Below are 17,457 nucleotides of genomic sequence, written 5' to 3'. Positions count from 1 at the left end.
CAACGATGTTGGTGTTGACAACGATGTTGGTGTTGACAACGATGTTGGTGTTGACAACGATGTTGGTGTTGACAACGATGTTGGTGTTGACAACGATGTTGGTGTTGACAACGATGTTGGTGATGTCAACGATGTTGGTGTTGACAACGATGTTGGTGTTGACAACGATGTTGGTGTTGACAACGATGTTGGTGTTGACAACGATGTTGGTGTTGACAACGATGTTGGTGATGTCAACGATGTTAGTGTTGACAACGATGTTGGTGTTGACAACGATGTTTGTGGTACAGCTGATAACGATGTCAACCATGTTGGTGATGTTTGTGCTGTCAACGATGTTGGTGTTGACAACGATGTTGGTGTTGACAACGATGTTGGTGTTGACAACGATGTTGGTGTTGACAACCATGTTGGTGTTGACAATGATGCTGGTGTTGACAACGATGCTGGTGTTGACAACGATGTTGGTGTTGACAACGATGTTGGTGTTGACAATGATGTTGGTGTTGACAACGATGTTGGTGTTGACAACGATGTTGGTGTTGACAACGATGTTGGTGTTGACAACGATGTTGGTGTTGACAACGATATTGGTGATGTCAACGATGTTGGTGTTGACAACGATATTGGTGTTGACAACGATGTTGGTGATGTCAACGATGTTAGTGTTGACAACGATGTTGGTGTTGACAACAATGTTGGTGTTGACAACGATGTTGGTGTTGACAACTATGTTTGTGGTACAGCTGATAACGATGATTGTTACCAATAATAATGTCAACCTGCTTGATATACCAGAATATAATTCCTTTGCCTTGTGGTTATTCACACATCAATCAAACTTTATTAGTCACATGCACCAAACACAACAAGCGTAGACTTCACAGTGAAATGCTTACCTACAAGGCATTAACCAACAGTGCAGTTCAAGAAGAAGAAAATATTTACCAAGTAGACTAAAATAAGAAGTAACACAATAAGAATAACAATAACGAGGCTATATACAGGGGGCACCGGTACCGAGTCAGTGTGCAGGGGTACAGGCGAATTGAGGTAATCTGTACATGCACAGTTGAAGTCTGAAGTTTACAAACACTTAGATTGGAGTCATTAAAACTTGGTTTTAAACCACTCCACAAATTTCTTGTAAACAAACTATAGTTTTGGCAAGTCATTTAGGACATCTACATCGTGCATGACACCAGGACTTTTTACAGCAATTGTTTACAGACAGATTATTTCACTTATAATTCACTGTATCACAATTCCAGTTGGTCAGAAGTTTACATACACTAGATGACTTGCTTTAAACAGCTTCGAAAATTCCAGAAAATGATGTCATGGCTTTAGAAGCTTCTAATTGACGTCATTTGAGTCAAATGGAGGTACCTGTGGATGTACAGTTCAAGGCCTACCTTCAAACTCAGTTCCCCTTGCTTGCATTCATGGGAAAATCTAAAGAAATCAGAAAAATTGTAGACTCCACAAGTCTGGTTCTTCCTTGGAAGCAATTTCCAAATGCCTGAAGGTACCACGTTCATCTGTACAAACAATAGTACACAAGTATAAACACCATGAGACAACGCAGCCGTCATACCGCTCCAGGAAGGAGACGTGTTCTGTCTCCTAGAGATGAAACGTAATTTTATGCGAAAAGTGCAAATCAATCCCAGAACAACAGCAGAGGACATTGTAAAGATATTGGAGGAAACAGGTACAAAAGTATCTATATCCGCAGTAAAACGAGTCCCATATCAACATAACCTGAAAGGCCGCTCAGCAAGGATGAAGACACTGCTCCAAAACCGCCATAAAAGTCAGACAACGGCTTGCAATGCACATGGGGACAAAGATCATACTTTTGGAGAAATGTCCCCAGGTCTGATGAAACAAAATAGATCTGTTTGGCCATAATGACCATCGTCATGTTTGGAGGAAAAATGGGGAGGCTTGCAAGCGAAAAACACCATCAACCGTGAAGCACGGGGAGGTGGCAGCATCATGTTGAGGGGGTGCTTTGCTGCAGGAGGGACTGGTGCACTTCACAAAATAGATGGCATCATGAGGTAGGAAAATTATGTGGATATATTGAAGCAACATCTCAAGACATCAGTCAGGAAGTTAAAGCTTGGTCGCAAATGGGTCTTCCAAATGAACAATGACCCAAGCATACTTCCAAAGTTGTGGTAAAATGGCTTAAGGACAACAAAGTCAAGGTATTGGAATTGCCATCACAAAGCTCTGACCTCAATCCTATAAAAGAATGTGCGAGCGAGGAGGCCTACAAACCTGACTCAGTTACACCAGCTCTGTCAGGAATAATGGGCCAAAAGTCACCCAACTTATTGTGGGACGCTTGTGGAAGGCTACCTGGAATGTTTGACCCGAGATAAACATATTTAAAGGCAATGCTACCAAATACTAATTGAGTGTATGTAAACTTCTGACCCACTGGGAATATGACGAAATAAATAAAAGCTGAAATAAATCATTCTCTCTACTATTATTCTGACATTTCACATTCTTAAAATAAAGTGGTGATCCTAACTGACCTAAGACAGGACTTGCTTGCTACTGTTGTTGAAAAAGCCCTAATTAGCCATCTATGGCCATGCATCTCCCTTCAGACTAGCTAGATTAGACGGCTTCGCTCGGACGTGTGTGAGTCGTGAGTTATTACTGCCCACCATGGTCATTACTGCTGCCTTATTCCTTACTGCTGTAATTGTAAAGTGCAAACAATCTTTATGAGACCAATCTATTTTGGAGTCTTGTCAGAGTTTCTCCTTTTAACATTGTCTTCGAATATATTAGTCAGGGAAACATGGTAGATGTGTTTAAAAAAGATTTTTTTATTTTTATTATTTAACCTGTTCGGCCAGTGGAGAATAAGTTCTAATTTACAAATGCGACCTGGCCAAGTCCTGATTTACAACTGCTATTTGTGTGTGTGAGTGGGGGGGGGGGGGGGGGTCACAAAAAGGAATAAATCCCAAATTGAGGCTTAAATGCCTCGGTTTAGGATTTTTTATTTTCTCCAATATTCTGATTTTGTTACCTACACAACTGGAACAGATGCTATTTAGGTTTACGGGACATTTTAAACAGCGCAGACTGCCTCTTATTTCTTGTTTTATTTGAACATGGTTGTAATTTTGTACAAAATTGCAGGACTGTGATGTCAAACGTGACAAATTCACAACATTTCTCTGGCAAGGTGTTTCGTAGGTTCAATGGAACAGCTCTTATCAGCCCTCTGCACCGCGCCCCCAAGTCTTATTGGAGGTGAATGGAGCTCCATCTGGTGGAGGAAAGCAGTACTGCACCAGGGGACGTCAAAGAGGACCAGCTTAAAAATTAAAACAAATCCAAGATGGCGACTTGTGTGAGTATAGAGCACAAATGTATTTTGAGTATAGTTTCCCTCTTGTTGGTAAGATTTTCTGCTGTTTTAAAAATGTGAGAGTTCAACAGACACACACTAAGACCAAGTCCTCTCAGCTCTGAAGAAGTGATTACAGAGATACAGATTTCGGCCCAGTTTAGCTTCTACTAGCCTAGCAAAGACTGACGAGGGATAGAAGGGGAAACCACACCAGTCACCGCACGGCCCCGCTACTCTCCATAACCCCAGGCTGCCCTGCTCCTCGGTAAAAGGCAACTGAAGTAGCCTTTAGATGGTACATCAGAGAGCTCTGTGTGTATAGAGTTGTGTTAATTGTTTTAAGCATATTTGAGTCTTATCAGGTGTTTCCAGCATATATCCGTGAATGAGACTGCTAATCTAGACTGGTCCTACAAATAATGTCTGTTAGTAACTAGTTGTGCTAGCTTTCAAAAACACATATACTAAAATTGGAACGATACAGAGAAGATTAGCATGGCCCCTGCGCAAGGATGACACGCAAAATCGTGAAGCGTTCCCAATTTTGTCCCTCTGTGTAGTTTTTGTCTTTTTCAGACCTTATTCAACTTTGTTTACTGTATCATTGTGTGGTGGAGAAAGCAGGTACTTTGCGTGTGGCTGTTGGCTAAATCTAGTGGTCATCTTGGGTAAGTGCAACAGGGACTGCTGAACTAAAATAATAAAGTCAGACAGCTGTGTCCCTATTGACAGGATATTGTTCACTAGTGGAGCTTGTGCCCACCAGGGTTTAGCAAATTCAAGGGGTTTATTTTCTACTAAGGATGAACATATTTGTCGACACGGTGTGGAATCTTGACACGGCTGCTGTATTGTAGCCTGAATCGTTGTTTTTTTAATGGTTTTCTTGCAGGGCGGAGTCCTGTCACTTGTTGTCAAGTCGCTCACCCTCGTCAGGATTCGAACTTGTAGAGGGTTGTCTTAAATGTGTTTAGCCCTAAACACCACAGGAGTTTATTTTTGTTTATGGGTGATTTTGAGACTACGGGAACTTCTATGTCTCCGGGTCAATTTAGGGGTTTTGATTAAAAGTTTATATTCACATTTCAATTACCCCATACTTTTTAACACCAAGTATTTATAGCTACTTGTCAGATGCATTTATACCTAAATGTCACTGTTTAAGCCCTTGTCCTGACCCAGACTTTTGAGCATCTACTATGTTTTTCTATAGAGCCTTTATTTTATATAATGTGGTATTGGTATCTACTAGAGAAAGAATCGATGAAATAAAATATATTGTAGCGACCCGCACAGACAGCTGTGTGTTATGTCTTAGGCTAAGGATGTGGTTGTGTTGCTGACCAGTACCCGGTGTTCGCGGGGTCCGACATGTCACGGGTCAACTACTATCTATAATACGGGAATACTGGAATGTTCTGATGATGCCGGGCATCCTGGTGGTTAGGCGGAGTGGCGTGGAGGGTTGGGCAGGAGTGACATTGGAAGTTAAGACCAGGTTCAGCCTTTTATTCTCTCTCTTACGTCTGGGCTGCCCAAGAGAAGGTCTAGATTGGCTTATGAGTTACTCTGTTATCTTTTAGGCGTGTGCACGACCCAAGCAGTAGCCTGTGTAAAGTTGGTTCTAATAAACCGTCAATTGCAAACTCAAGCCTCTGTCTGGACAATTGTTCCTTTATGATCTAGTCAGGTCATTACATTGGTGTCCAGAAGCCAAAAACGTTGATACAAGTTAGCCAGCTAGCTAGCTGACTTATGTGCTAGCTACCGTGGTGAGAACGGGGGTTGAAAATGCGTCGAGGAATCCGAAAGTGAAGGTGGAGGTAGGGGACGATTATGGCCAAGGAGGTGCGTGTGAATGGACGTCGGGGGTTCTGTCTGAGGAGATCGCCAGGGCGTCTGAGCGCAGAGGCCGCTGAGGAGGACGTTAGAGCCGAAGTGGCGGCTGGAAGCAGGCATGAGTGCTTCGTGGGACTGTATTTCGCGGGATTCTGGTGGGCGGACCGGGGCGGCGTCGACGCGGCGTGACGAGGAATCTGGGGCTCAGGATGTAAACAAACATGGCGGCGCCCAGGATTCCCGGCTGCGTCCGTATCTGTTAAGACCCCGAAGTATTCGGTAAGGCGGATTGGGAAGCTTTCTTGCTCAGTTTGAACTGTTAGCTTATTTTAGGGGTGGCCGGATGAAGAAAGGGCACTGCAGTTGACTTTATGCCTCACGGATGAAGCTCTGGCCTGTTTGATATTATTAGCCCGAGGACAGGCATGATTATGGTGCTTTAGGTTAGAACTGAGGAGGCGCTATGGACAGTGTGGCCCGGGCTACTGCGCTCCGACTGAGTAATAGATGCAGGCAGCCTGGAGAGCCTCTACGGGGCTAGCTAATGACATTGAGAGCCTCTCTCGGCGGGCATATGCTCACATGCCCCTCCGTGCAGAGCGAGCTAGCACGGACCAGTTCATACGGGCGCTCTCTCCTCGGAGCTGCGCATACAGACCCAGCTGGCTCATCCTGAGTCATTGCAGACAGCCTTGGAGATGGCTTTGGAGAGGGAGCTGGTGTGGGCTGGGGCTTCAGCTGGGGCTTTGGTGGGGGTGCAGGGAGACACACCCTCTGTGAGCTGGGGGCAGAGCAGCCCGGAGCCGGAAAAGCCTGCTTGGGTGGCCGAAATGACAAAACTCATTCGGGCTGTGTCGCTACAGGCGGCACGAAACACAAGCCCTGGTCCCAGGGTCTGCTGGGGTTGTGGCCAGCCAGGCCATCTGCGCCGAGATTGCCCCATGTCCCCCCAGAGCTCAGGGAAACGGCTCGGGGTCCGTAGACCGGGTAGTGCGGACCCTGGCTTTCTATCCCAACCACATCATCTTCAGGAGGAGCCCACCTGCACAGACGGGGAAGCAAGGCTCCACTTCCCCAGAAGCAGACGAGGGCAAGCGGATGGAGCCTGTTGTTGTGGTGGGCCGGACCTGTGTTGGGGACTTTGTCATGTCCCTGTCACTGTGGAGGGGGTGCCCTGCTCCGCCCTGGTGGACACTGGGTCCACAGTAACCCTGGTGAGGCCAGATATTGTGCCAGGCTGACCTCAGTGTGAGCCTCCTGCAACTGTGCAGCTCCGCACAGTCACAGGTGAGCTGGCACCCATGAAAGGGAAGGGAATAATGACTCACAGTAGGGGGCAGGACTGTGCGTCATCCTGTGTGGGTGGCGGCTGTGCAGGACCCTTGTATCCTGGGGTTGGACTTCTTAGGAGCACAGGCTGCCAGTTAGACCTAAATAGGGGCACACTAGCTTCCAGGGAGGGACGAAGTCACCATGGCCCCCCTAATGTCACATTCACTCAACCCAACAAACCCTTTGCTCCAACAGTTAAAGCAGCAGAGACTCATGGCTGCGCCCCCCACAGCTGTGTGTGACTTTTCCCAGTCCCCCCTGTCACCTACGGCGGTGTGTTACATTCCCCCAGCTACCTCCATGACACAGCCCTCTGTGAGCCCGGGCCGCAACCCCCAGCCCAGCTACCCCAGATGGGGAGAGGAGAGGATACTGTCTGCAGTGAGGGAGATATGGGGGGAGGAATGTGTTGGTCTTGACCCCGAGCAGCAGGAACGGTTGTGGCAGTTGCTGCTTGAATTCAGAGACAGCTTTGCGTGGGAGGGAGGAAGAGGTGGGTCAGACTCATCTGGTGCAGCATGAGATCGACACAGAGAGAAGAGTGATGCTCGACCCATCAAGATGCGTCCCCGCTCGTATCCCGCTGGCACGCCAGAGGGCGGCAGACAAGGCTGTGCTGGAGATGCAGCGGGCAGACTTCATTGAGCCCTCAGACAGCCCCTGGCGGCGCCAGTCGTCATGGTTCCGAAGAAGGGGGCATAAGCTGAGGTTCTGTGCGGACTACAGGGCGGCTGAATGAAGGAGGTAATCTCAGGAAGGACTCACTTGCCCATACCACGTATCGATGAGAGTCGCTGGACCTGGTTTGAGGGTCCTCCTGGTTCTCCTCACTAGACCTCCGAAGTGGCTACTGGCAGGTGCCCCCCTCTCCCCAGAGGCCAGAGCCAAAACTGCGTTCTCCACTAACAGAGGACACCGGCAGTTCAAGGTCCTGTGCTTTGGCCTGTGCAACGCCTCCAGCTACTTTTGAGCGTTTGATGGACAGGGTGCTGGATGGCATCCCCCAACAGCAGTGTCTGAAGAGCGTATGCCTCGATGACATCCCGGGCCTACGGCAGCTCCTTCCAGTCAGCCCTGGAGCGCTACGGCGTGTGCTGGAGAGGAGTGGGCTGCCGCAGGTCTGAAGCTCCACCCGAGAAGTGCCACTTCATGAGGAGAGAGTGTCCTTCTTGGGCAACCGGAGTGGGAAGGAGGATCAGCACCATGGAGGACAAGGTAGGGGCTGTCAGAGACTGGCCCGCACCCCCACCGACCAGCGTCAGCTGAAGAGGCTTCTGGGCCTGGCCTCGTACTACAGGAGGTTTGTACGGGCTTCTCAAACGTTGCTGCTCCACTGAACCGCCTGCTGCCCGAAGGACAAGGCTTTCACTTGGACAGTGGAGTGTGAGGAGGCGTTCAACACCCTCAAACGTGCACTGATCGAGGCCCCCGTGCCGCCCCCCCTGACCTCACCTTGCCCTTTATCCTGGACAGACGCGAGCAATGTGGGCATGGGTGGGGTGCTGGCTCAGGTGGGGCCAGGGAAAGAGAGTGGTGGCGTACTTCAGCAAAACATTTGACAAACATGAGCGCCGCTATTGTGTCATTTTCCCGGCGAGGGAGCCTTGGCTGTTGTGGCTTCCGTCAAACACTTCAAGTACTACCTGGGTGGTCTGCCCTTTACTGTAAGGACTGACCACTCTGCTCTCCAGTGGCTCATGTCTTTCCGAGAGCCAGAGGGGCAGGTGGCACGCTGGTTGGAGGAGCTTCAGCCGTATGACTTCACGGTGGTGCACAGGGCAGGGCACGCCACTCAACGCCATGTCCCGTCGGCCCTGTACTGTAGATCAGCTGCCGCCTGTGAACGGAGAGAGGGACGGGAGAGAGAGCTGCGGAGCAGGAGGGTGTCTGTGCCACAGTGTGTCGGGCGAGCGGGCCTGTCTGCTGCGAGCTGCAGACTGTCGATGTGGCTGAATGGCGGCAGCAGCAGGACGGATTACACAGACCTACAGCCAGTGCTACAGTGGGTAGAGGCGCAGGTGAGGCCACCATGGAAGAGGTGACAGCGCTCTCACTCGCGACCAAAGGGTTGTGGTGAAGTTTGAGAGACTGCGGCTGGCTGATGGCGTGCTACAGCGGGCATGGAAGGAGTCAGCTACAGGAGAGGAGAGGTGGCAGGTGGTGGTCCCCAAAAGTTACTGCGGGAGGCTGTGCTCAGAGTACTCATGGATGGGGGTGGGGACTGGACACTTTGGGGTCACAAAAACACTGCGCCGTCTCCGTCAGGGCTTCTACTGGGGCAGCACAAGAGGGATGTGGAGGACTTTTGTCGCCGCTGTGACAACTGCACAGCGAGAAAGGGCCCCCCCAGGCCGCTCTCATGCTCAGCTCCAACAGTTCCCAGTGGGGGCTCCCATGGAGAGGTGGGAGTGGATGTAGTTGGGCCGTTCCCCACCACAGACAGTGGAAACTGCTGGGTGCTCACGGCCATGGACTATTTCACAAATGGCCCGAGGCCTATGCTCTGCCTGACCAGGAGGCAGAGACCATCGTCGACGCCCTGACAGCGGGGATGTTCAGCAGGTTTGGAGCTACAGAGTCCATCCACAGCGACCAAGGCAGAAACTTTGAGTCCCGTGTGTTCGCCACCATGTGTGAGAGGTTGGGCATGCACAAGACCCGCACTACTCCTCTCCATCCTCAAAGTGATGGCTTTGTGGAGCGCTTCAACAAAACGCTTGGACAGCAGCTGGCCATCGTCTCTTCCAAACACCAGCGTGGACTGGGACAAGCACCTGCCTATGGTCCTCATGGCATGCCGCCGCTCCGCTGTCAAGACTCCACCTCCTGCACGCCCACTGCCCTCCTCATGCTGGGGGAGAGATCCGCACCCCTGCGGAGATGGCGTTAGTCGGCCCCTGGATAGCCCTCATGTTCCTCCGGGCCGGAGTATGCCCTCGGAGACTCCAGGACCGCCTGGAGACAGCCCCACCTTCGCCAGAGAGCAGCTGGTGAATGCAGGTGTGAGGCAGAAAGGAACACTATGACGTGCACACCCGGGGAAGGCACTTTGTGGCTGGGGAGCTGGGTCTGGCTCCACAGCCCCCTAAGGAAAAGAGGCAGATGCCCCAAGTTGGACAGTCACTGGGTGGGACCCCTGCAGTGTCCCTGGAGAGGGTAGGGGAGGTTGTGTACCGGGTGCAGCTTCCTCAGGGGGAGAAAGGTGGCACTGCACCGGGACAGGTTAGCCCCATACAGAGGGCCTCTTTTCCCCAAACCCCAGGAACCCCACAATTCCCCTCTCTGGCAATGACATTCTCCAGGCACCCACCCTTAGGGTGCCGCAGACAGTGGGCTCAGACAGCCCACTCCCCCTGTCTCCCCCTGTGTCACCGCGTGGTTCCCCAGAGCCACGGACTGTATTACCCGTTCCCGCTTCCTTGTCCCCCATATCCTGCCTTCATCCCTGGTTCCCAGGGGGCACTCTGCGACCATCACGGCCACGCAGGCAAAGGAGACCTCCGGGTCGCTTCAGAGATTTGTTTGTTCCTCGGGGACGAGGGACTTTGTGGTGGGGGCTGTGTAGCGACCAGACAGACAGCTGTGTGTTATGTCTTAGGCTAGGATGTGGTTGTGTTGTACTGACCAGTACCCGGTGTTCGCGGGGTCCGACATGTCAGTCAACCTGCTATCTGCCAATCACGGGAATGCCTGGAATGTTCTGATGCCGGGCATCCCAGGGTTGGCGGAGTGGCGGAGGGGGTTGGGCAGGGGGTGAGCATTGGAAGTTAAGACCAGGTTCTGCCTTTATTCTCTCCTCTTACGTCTGGGCTGCCTAAGAGAAGGTCACGATTGGCTTATGGGTTATCTGTTATCTTTTTGGCATATTACAACGGCCAAACAGTAGCCTGTGTAAAGTTGGTTTAATAAACCGTCAATTCGCAAACTCAAGCCTCTGTCTGGACAATTGTTCCTTTATGATCTAGTCAGGTCATTACAATATCAATATTTATGAGTATGCCCTTTATATTTGTTTACAAAAATATACCTTTAGTTTGGTAGTAGTGTTATTTCAACCACCGAGGACAAATACCTCCTTTCATTAAGTTTTCAAGAAAATGTTAATGTAGTTACCATGGAAACATTGTGACAATGAAGCACATGGCTGCAGCGGACAGTTGAAGAAACGTCGAGGTAAATATTGTTTGTGTAGAGAATATTTTTGTCAGTCATTTCCAAACGGGCTATAATTTCTTTCATTTGTGGTAGAAATGTTGAAAAAAAGTGTATTTAGTGTAAACCACATGCTAACTGTAATACTAGCCAAAGCATGCTAAGCAGCCTGTAATTTTTCTTCAGAAACTGTAGAAGTGTCATTTCCATCACAAAAGTAGCTGGCAGACATTACAGAACATGATGGAAATGACAAATCCATTTTCTTATTGCTTTTGGACCTTTAGTTTAGGCTCATTTAAACAAGTTTTAAATTAAATTCATGTAGAAAATGCTCCAAGGTCAAACTAAGTAGTCTTTGTTTTTTTAGGAAATGCCACTGAAAAACAGCGCAGGTCAAACATTTTGAAAAGAGAAATTATCCTATACAATACCCAGAACATCTACAAAAAGACAGCGTGAGATACTGGAAGAGAAGTGTAAAAAAATGGAGAGAAGATTCCTTAAAAGACAAAACAGCAAATTAAGGAAACTGAAGGATTTTGTTTCAAAATGCCATCATTGCAGAGTTAAAGCAATAGTATCAAAATATGCAGTGCCATGGACAAACAAGAGATCAGCGTGCGTATGCTCTTAAAAGAGCCCTTGGTTGCTCATTGTGTAGTCTATGGTGTTGCCAGGGAACGAACTGCACCGTCTTAGAAGAAGTAGGTGAAGATCTCCCACACGGCTCTTGATGTTGAACCCCATCCTTTGAAACATCCTGCAGAGGAGCGCCTTCTCCTCTACAACGGCGAGCTGCAGATCCCTCCTGAAGTTATGCAGGAAACTGGTAGCCGTCACACCTGGATTCCTCCAGGAGGCAGTCCCAGGCGGCCCTGGTCACCCAACCCTGCAGTGCCCTACACGTTAACTGTAGGAAATTGTTCTGAAGGAATATGGAAGATAATTACATTAGACTGTTACATCACCAGGCTATTGTGGAATAACATATATACAGTAGGGCAAAAAAGTATTTAGTCAGCCACCAATTGTGCAAGTTCTCCTCTTAAAAAGATGAGAGGCCTGTAATTTTCATCATAGGTACCCCGCCCCCAAATTGACCTGGAGACATAGAAGTTCCCGTAGTGTCAAAATCACCCATAAACAAGATTAAACTCCTGTGGTGTTTAGGCTTAAACACATTTAAGACAAACCTTCTACAAGTTCGAATCCTGACGAGGGTGAGCGACTTGACAAAAAGTGACAGGTTCTCACGGTAAGAAAATTCATTAAAAAAAACAACGATTCAAGGCTAAATACAGCAGCCGTGTCAGGATTCCACACCGGGTCGACAAATATGTTCATCCTTGGTAGAAAATAAACCCCTTGAATTTGCTAAATCCTGGTGGCACAAGCTCCACTAGTGAACAATATCCTGTCAATAGGGACACAGCTGTCTGACTTTGTGTTTAGTTCAGCAGTCCTGTTGCACTTACCCAACATGACCACTAGAGGTAGCCAACAGCCACACGAAGTGCCTGCTTTCTCCACCACACAATGAATACAGTTAAACAAAGTTGAATAAGGTCTGAAAAAGACAAAACTACACCCAGAGGGACAAAATTGGGAACGCTTCACGATTTTGCGTGTCATCTTTGCACAAGGGGCCATGCTAATCTTCTCTGTATCGTTCCAATTTTAGTATATGTGCTGCCGAAGCTAGCACAACTAGTTACTCTTAACAGACATTATTTGTAGGACCAGTCTAGATTAGCAGTCTCATTCACGGTTATACTCTGGAAACACCCTGATAAGACTCAAATATGCTTAAAACAATAAACAACTCTGTACACACAGAACTCTCTGATATACCATCTAAAAGCTGCTAACAGTTGCCTTTTACCGAGCAGCAGGGCAGGCTGGGGGTTATGGAGAGTAGCGGGGCCGTGCGGTGACTGGTGTGGTTTCCCCTTCTCTATCCCTCGTCAGTCTTTGCTAGGCTAGTAGAAACTAAACTGGGCCGAAATCTGTATCTCGTAACCACTTCTACTCAGAGCTGAGAGGACTTGGGCTTAGTGTGTGTCTGTTGAACTCTCACATTTTTAAAACAGCAGAAAATCTTACCAACAAGAGGGAAACTACCAAAATACATTTGTGCTCAATACTCACACAAGTCGCCATCTTGGATTTGTTTTAATTTAAAGCTGGTCCTCTTTGACGTCCGCTGGTGCAGTACTGCTTTCCTCCACCAGATGGAGCTCCATTCACCTCCAATAAGACTTGGGGCGCGGTGCAGAGGGCTGATAAGAGCTGTACCATTGAACCTACGAATCACCTTTGCCAGAGAAATGTTATGAATTTGTCACGTTTGACATCATAGTCATGCAATTTTGGACAAAATACAGCCATGTTCAAATAAAACAAGAAATAAGAGGCAGTCTGCGCTGTTTAAAATGTCCCGTAAACCTAAATAGCGTCTGTTCCAGGTGTGTAGGTAACAAAATCAGAATATTGGAGAAAAAAAGGTAGAAATAAACCAATAATAATCCTAAACTGAGGCATTTAAGCCTCAATTTGGGATTTATTCCTATTTTTTGACAGCGTGCGTGTCTCTATCTCCCCCACAAATAGGTCACAGTTGTAAATCTGTTTTTAAACACCCTACCATGTTTCCCTGACTAATATATTCGAAGACAATGTTGAAAGCAGAAACTCTGACAAGACTCAAAATAGAGAGGTCTCATAAAGATTGTTTGCACTTTCCGATTACAGCAGTAAGGAATAAAGCAGCAGTAATGACCATGGTGGGCAGGTAACACGTTATAACTCACGACTCACACACGTAATATCCAGCATGGTAATGACCAGTAGTAGAAGTAATATTCAGGATGGTAATGACCAGTAATATAAGTAATATTCAGGATGGTAATGACCAGTAGTAGAAGTAATATATTCAGGATGGTCATTACCATCCTGGATATTACTTACTTCTGGTCATTTTAAAATGCAGATGATAATCTGTCTGTTCCCTGTATTCCAGTAGAAGTAATATCCAGGATGAATAGAACAGAATCAGATAATTCAGTTATAAGATTTTTTTACATTGTCCGACATCTCCAGATTTAGCGACCAATAGTTTTTATAACAACGTTGGATGTTTCTATTCTGGTCAGTCTGCAGTCAGTGTCACTCATTATTCTTTCTTTACAGTATAAATATTACACCTATGCTGGCATCGTCCTATAAACTCATATGTAGGCTAATAACTCGCTCTCATCTTGTCGTATAATTGCGCGCACCAGACGTGCGTGCTCCAGCAAAATTCGAGGGAGAGAGGGAAGACGACACGCTGTTGAAGGGAGAGGAGGAAGAGATGCTGTTGATTTGAACCCGCGCCGCCAGAACACGGGATAATACGTCCAGCTGAGGATCTACCTACCTGAACAAGGTGCTCCGTATTGAACAGTCACCTGCCGTTCTTTGCAAGGTTTAATGTTGTCAAATATTGCAGACAAGTCTTGTTAATTGCAATGGAACTAATGGACAAATAGCCTACAAAAGACTGTAGTGTGACTGAATGCTGCTGTTCACTTCACTGTTTAAATTAATTTCGAATGTTAATGTCTTTATTTGTGTACAACACCTGACGTGTTTTGAAAGCCCAGAAAAAGCCAGCAGGGAGAGAGAGAATAAGAGAGAGGGAAGAGAGAGAGAAGGGGGATGAAGGGTAGATTAACCAGGAGTAAAGCCTCTTTCAGGTCACTTGAAGACACAGATCACTCAGTTCTATCTGTTTGTAGAGTCCCGCGTACCTATAGGTTAGCATGACTGTAGAGTCCAGCGGTACCTATAGGTTAGCATGACTGTAGAGTCCAGCGGTACCTATAGGTTAGCATGACTGTAGAGTCCAGCGGTACCTATAGGTTAGCATGACTGTAGAGTCCCGCGGTACCTATAGGTTAGCATGACTGTAGAGTCCCGCGGTACCTATAGGTTAGCATGACTGTAGAGTCCAGCGGTACCTATATTAGCATGACTGTAGAGTCCCGCGGTACCTATAGGTTAGCATGACTGTAGAGTCCAGCGGTACCTAGGTTAGCATGACTGTAGAGTCCCGCAGTACCTATAGGTTAGCATGACTGTAGAGTCCCACGGTACCTATAGGTTAGCATGACTGTAGAGTCCCCACGGTACCTATAGGTTAGCATGACTGTAGAGTCCCACGATACCTATAGGTTAGCATGACTGTAGAGTCCCGCGGTACCTATCGGTTAGCATGACTGTTTGTAGAGTCCCACGGTACCTATCGGTTAGCGTGACTGTGAGGTCCCGCAGTACCTATAGGATTAGCGTGACTGTAGAGTCCCGCAGTACCTATAGGTTAGCATGACTGCAGAGTCCCGCGGTACCTATAGGTTAGCATGACTGTAGAGTCCCGCGGTACCTATCGGTTAGCATGACTGTTTGTAGAGTCCCGCGGTACCTATCGGTTAGCGTGACTGCAGAGTCCCGCGGTACCTATCGGTTAGCATGACTGTAGAGTCCCGCGGTACCCATCGGTTAGCATGACTGTTTGTAGAGTCCAGCTGTACCTATAGGTTAGCGTGACTGTTTGTAGAGTTCCACTCACACACATCTTGACCTTGTTTGCGCACAGGTTACAGGGGGTGGCCTGGCTGTCTATGTCTCTATCTGCATCACGATACTCACACACGCAGACAGACAGGCAGGCAAACATGCACACGGTCTGCCCTGGTTGTTATGCCAGGGTCTCGGTGGTGAGAGCCAAGCCCCTGTTAGCTTCAGATGCCGGGCTAACCTCTGGCCGTACGGGGCCCAGCCCTCCAGTGTTTGAGTGAGTGTCCAGTGTTTAGAGAGGAGAGCGTTAGACAGATGTACATTTTAAATCTTTTCAGACACAAATTCTTCTTTCTCTCTCCTTCCTTCCATCTCTCCACCTATATAGACCACCCATCATCACCATGTCAAAGGACCAGTCTCTAAATCCCTCCCATCCTTCCATCTCTCCACCTATATAGACCAACCATCATCACCATGTCAAAGGACCAGTCTCTAAATCCCTCCCATCCGTCCCTCTCTCCACCTATATAGACCACCCATCACCACCATGTCTAAGGACCAGTCTCTAAATCCCTCCCATCCGTCCCTCTCTCCACCTCTATAGACCACCCATCACCATCACCACCATGTCTAAGGACCAGTGTGACTCCGTAGCAGTGAGCGTCGAGTCCCTCTTAACCGACGCAGTTAAGATGCAGTCCCAGTGTCGGGAGCGTAGTGAGCAGCTAGCCGTGGCCGCAGCCGCGCTGCGGGAGGAGTCGGCGTGCTTGAGAGAACAGGTGAGGTCATAGATTATTTAGGTAGACTGACTGACGTTTGGTTGATTGATTGATTTTTGATTTGATTGATTTTATTAACAGTGTCAAGCCACCCAGCTGGACATGGCTCAGATGAGAAGACAGCTAGAACAACTGCTGGACAGCAAGGCACAGATGGAGGCCAGTGATCGAATGCACCGCAAACTCAGCAAGACACTCTAAAGGGAAATGAGGGGAGAGAAGGAGAGTGAGAAAATAAGAACGGCTGGATAACAAAGCTCCGACAGAGACCCGGGATGGTCAACTTAAGTCTAATGTCTCCTGTTCTCTAACGCTATCTATCTTCTGTCCCTAAACAATAGACCCTATTCTTCATTAGCAGTTATTATGCTCGCTATTTAGGCCCTCAATTCTCTTCACGGAGACTGAATGTTTATGGGTCTGAATAAAATAACTGCTATAGTCTACCGTCATCGGTCATTCGCGCTTCTTTCAAACTACCCGCGAGTTCTATTGGCTGCGGTATGTAACATTCGATAGAAAAGAAGGATCCTTCTATTGGTATAAGAAATGCTAAAAGAAAATAATACCCAACAAGCTATTTTAGTTTTTCCTGCATGGGACCAAGAGCTAAGGAGCGTTTTTTAAAGGGGAGGCGAGCGGAGCTCAGGCACTTGGGTATTAAACAAGAGACAGAAGCTATAAATTAGAAGCTTATTAGACATAATCCATAATTAACTAAATATAAGGCTAATACTGAATTGAATGTATTACCTGAAAGAGGTATGCTAGGACATCTATATATATTTAGGGCTAGGACATCTATATATATTTAGGGCTAGGACATCTATATATATTTAGGGCTAGGACATCTATATATATTTAGGGCTAGGACATCTATATATATTTAGGGCTAGGACATCTATAATTAATGTATTTAGGGCTAGGACATCTATAATTAATGTATTTAGGGCTAGGACATTATATATATATATTTAGGGCTAGGACATCTATAATTAATGTATTTAGGGCTAGGACATCTATAATTAATGTATTTAGGGCTAGGACATCTATAATTAATGTATTTAGGGCTAGGACATCTATAATTAATGTATTTAGGGCTAGGACATATATATATATATATATATATATATATATATATATATATATATATATAGGACACAGTTGAAGTGGGAAGTTTACATACACTTAGGTTGGAGTCATTAAAACTCGCTTTTCAACCACTCTACAAATTTCTTAAAAAGTAATTTTTCCAACAATTGTTTACAGACAGATTTTTTCACTTATAATTCACTGTATCACAATTCCAGTCGGTCAGAAGTCAACATACACTAAGTTGAATGTGCCTTTAAACAGCTTGGAAAAATTCCAGAAAATTATGTCATGGCTTTAGAAGCTTCTGTTAGG

At 47.2% G+C, this 17,457-nt stretch overlaps 2 non-coding genes across 2 annotated transcripts; one reads left to right on the top strand and one right to left on the bottom strand.

The window, feature by feature from the left end:
- Positions 1-3,824: 3,824 nt before the first annotated feature.
- Positions 3,825-3,932, top strand: LOC135535265 (U6 spliceosomal RNA). Its single transcript, XR_010454847.1, has one exon. It is a non-coding gene; the product is annotated as a U6 spliceosomal RNA (small nuclear RNA).
- An 8,376-nt stretch (positions 3,933-12,308) lies between these two features.
- Positions 12,309-12,416, bottom strand: LOC135535266 (U6 spliceosomal RNA). Its single transcript, XR_010454848.1, has one exon. It is a non-coding gene; the product is annotated as a U6 spliceosomal RNA (small nuclear RNA).
- Positions 12,417-17,457: the final 5,041 nt, after the last annotated feature.

Source organism: Oncorhynchus masou, unplaced genomic scaffold (assembly GCF_036934945.1).
Source record: "Oncorhynchus masou masou isolate Uvic2021 unplaced genomic scaffold, UVic_Omas_1.1 unplaced_scaffold_4683, whole genome shotgun sequence".
In the NCBI taxonomy this organism is placed as follows: domain Eukaryota; kingdom Metazoa; phylum Chordata; class Actinopteri; order Salmoniformes; family Salmonidae; genus Oncorhynchus; species Oncorhynchus masou.
Note: the sequence above shows the minus strand (reverse complement) of the source record. Positions and strands in the feature narration are given on the sequence as shown.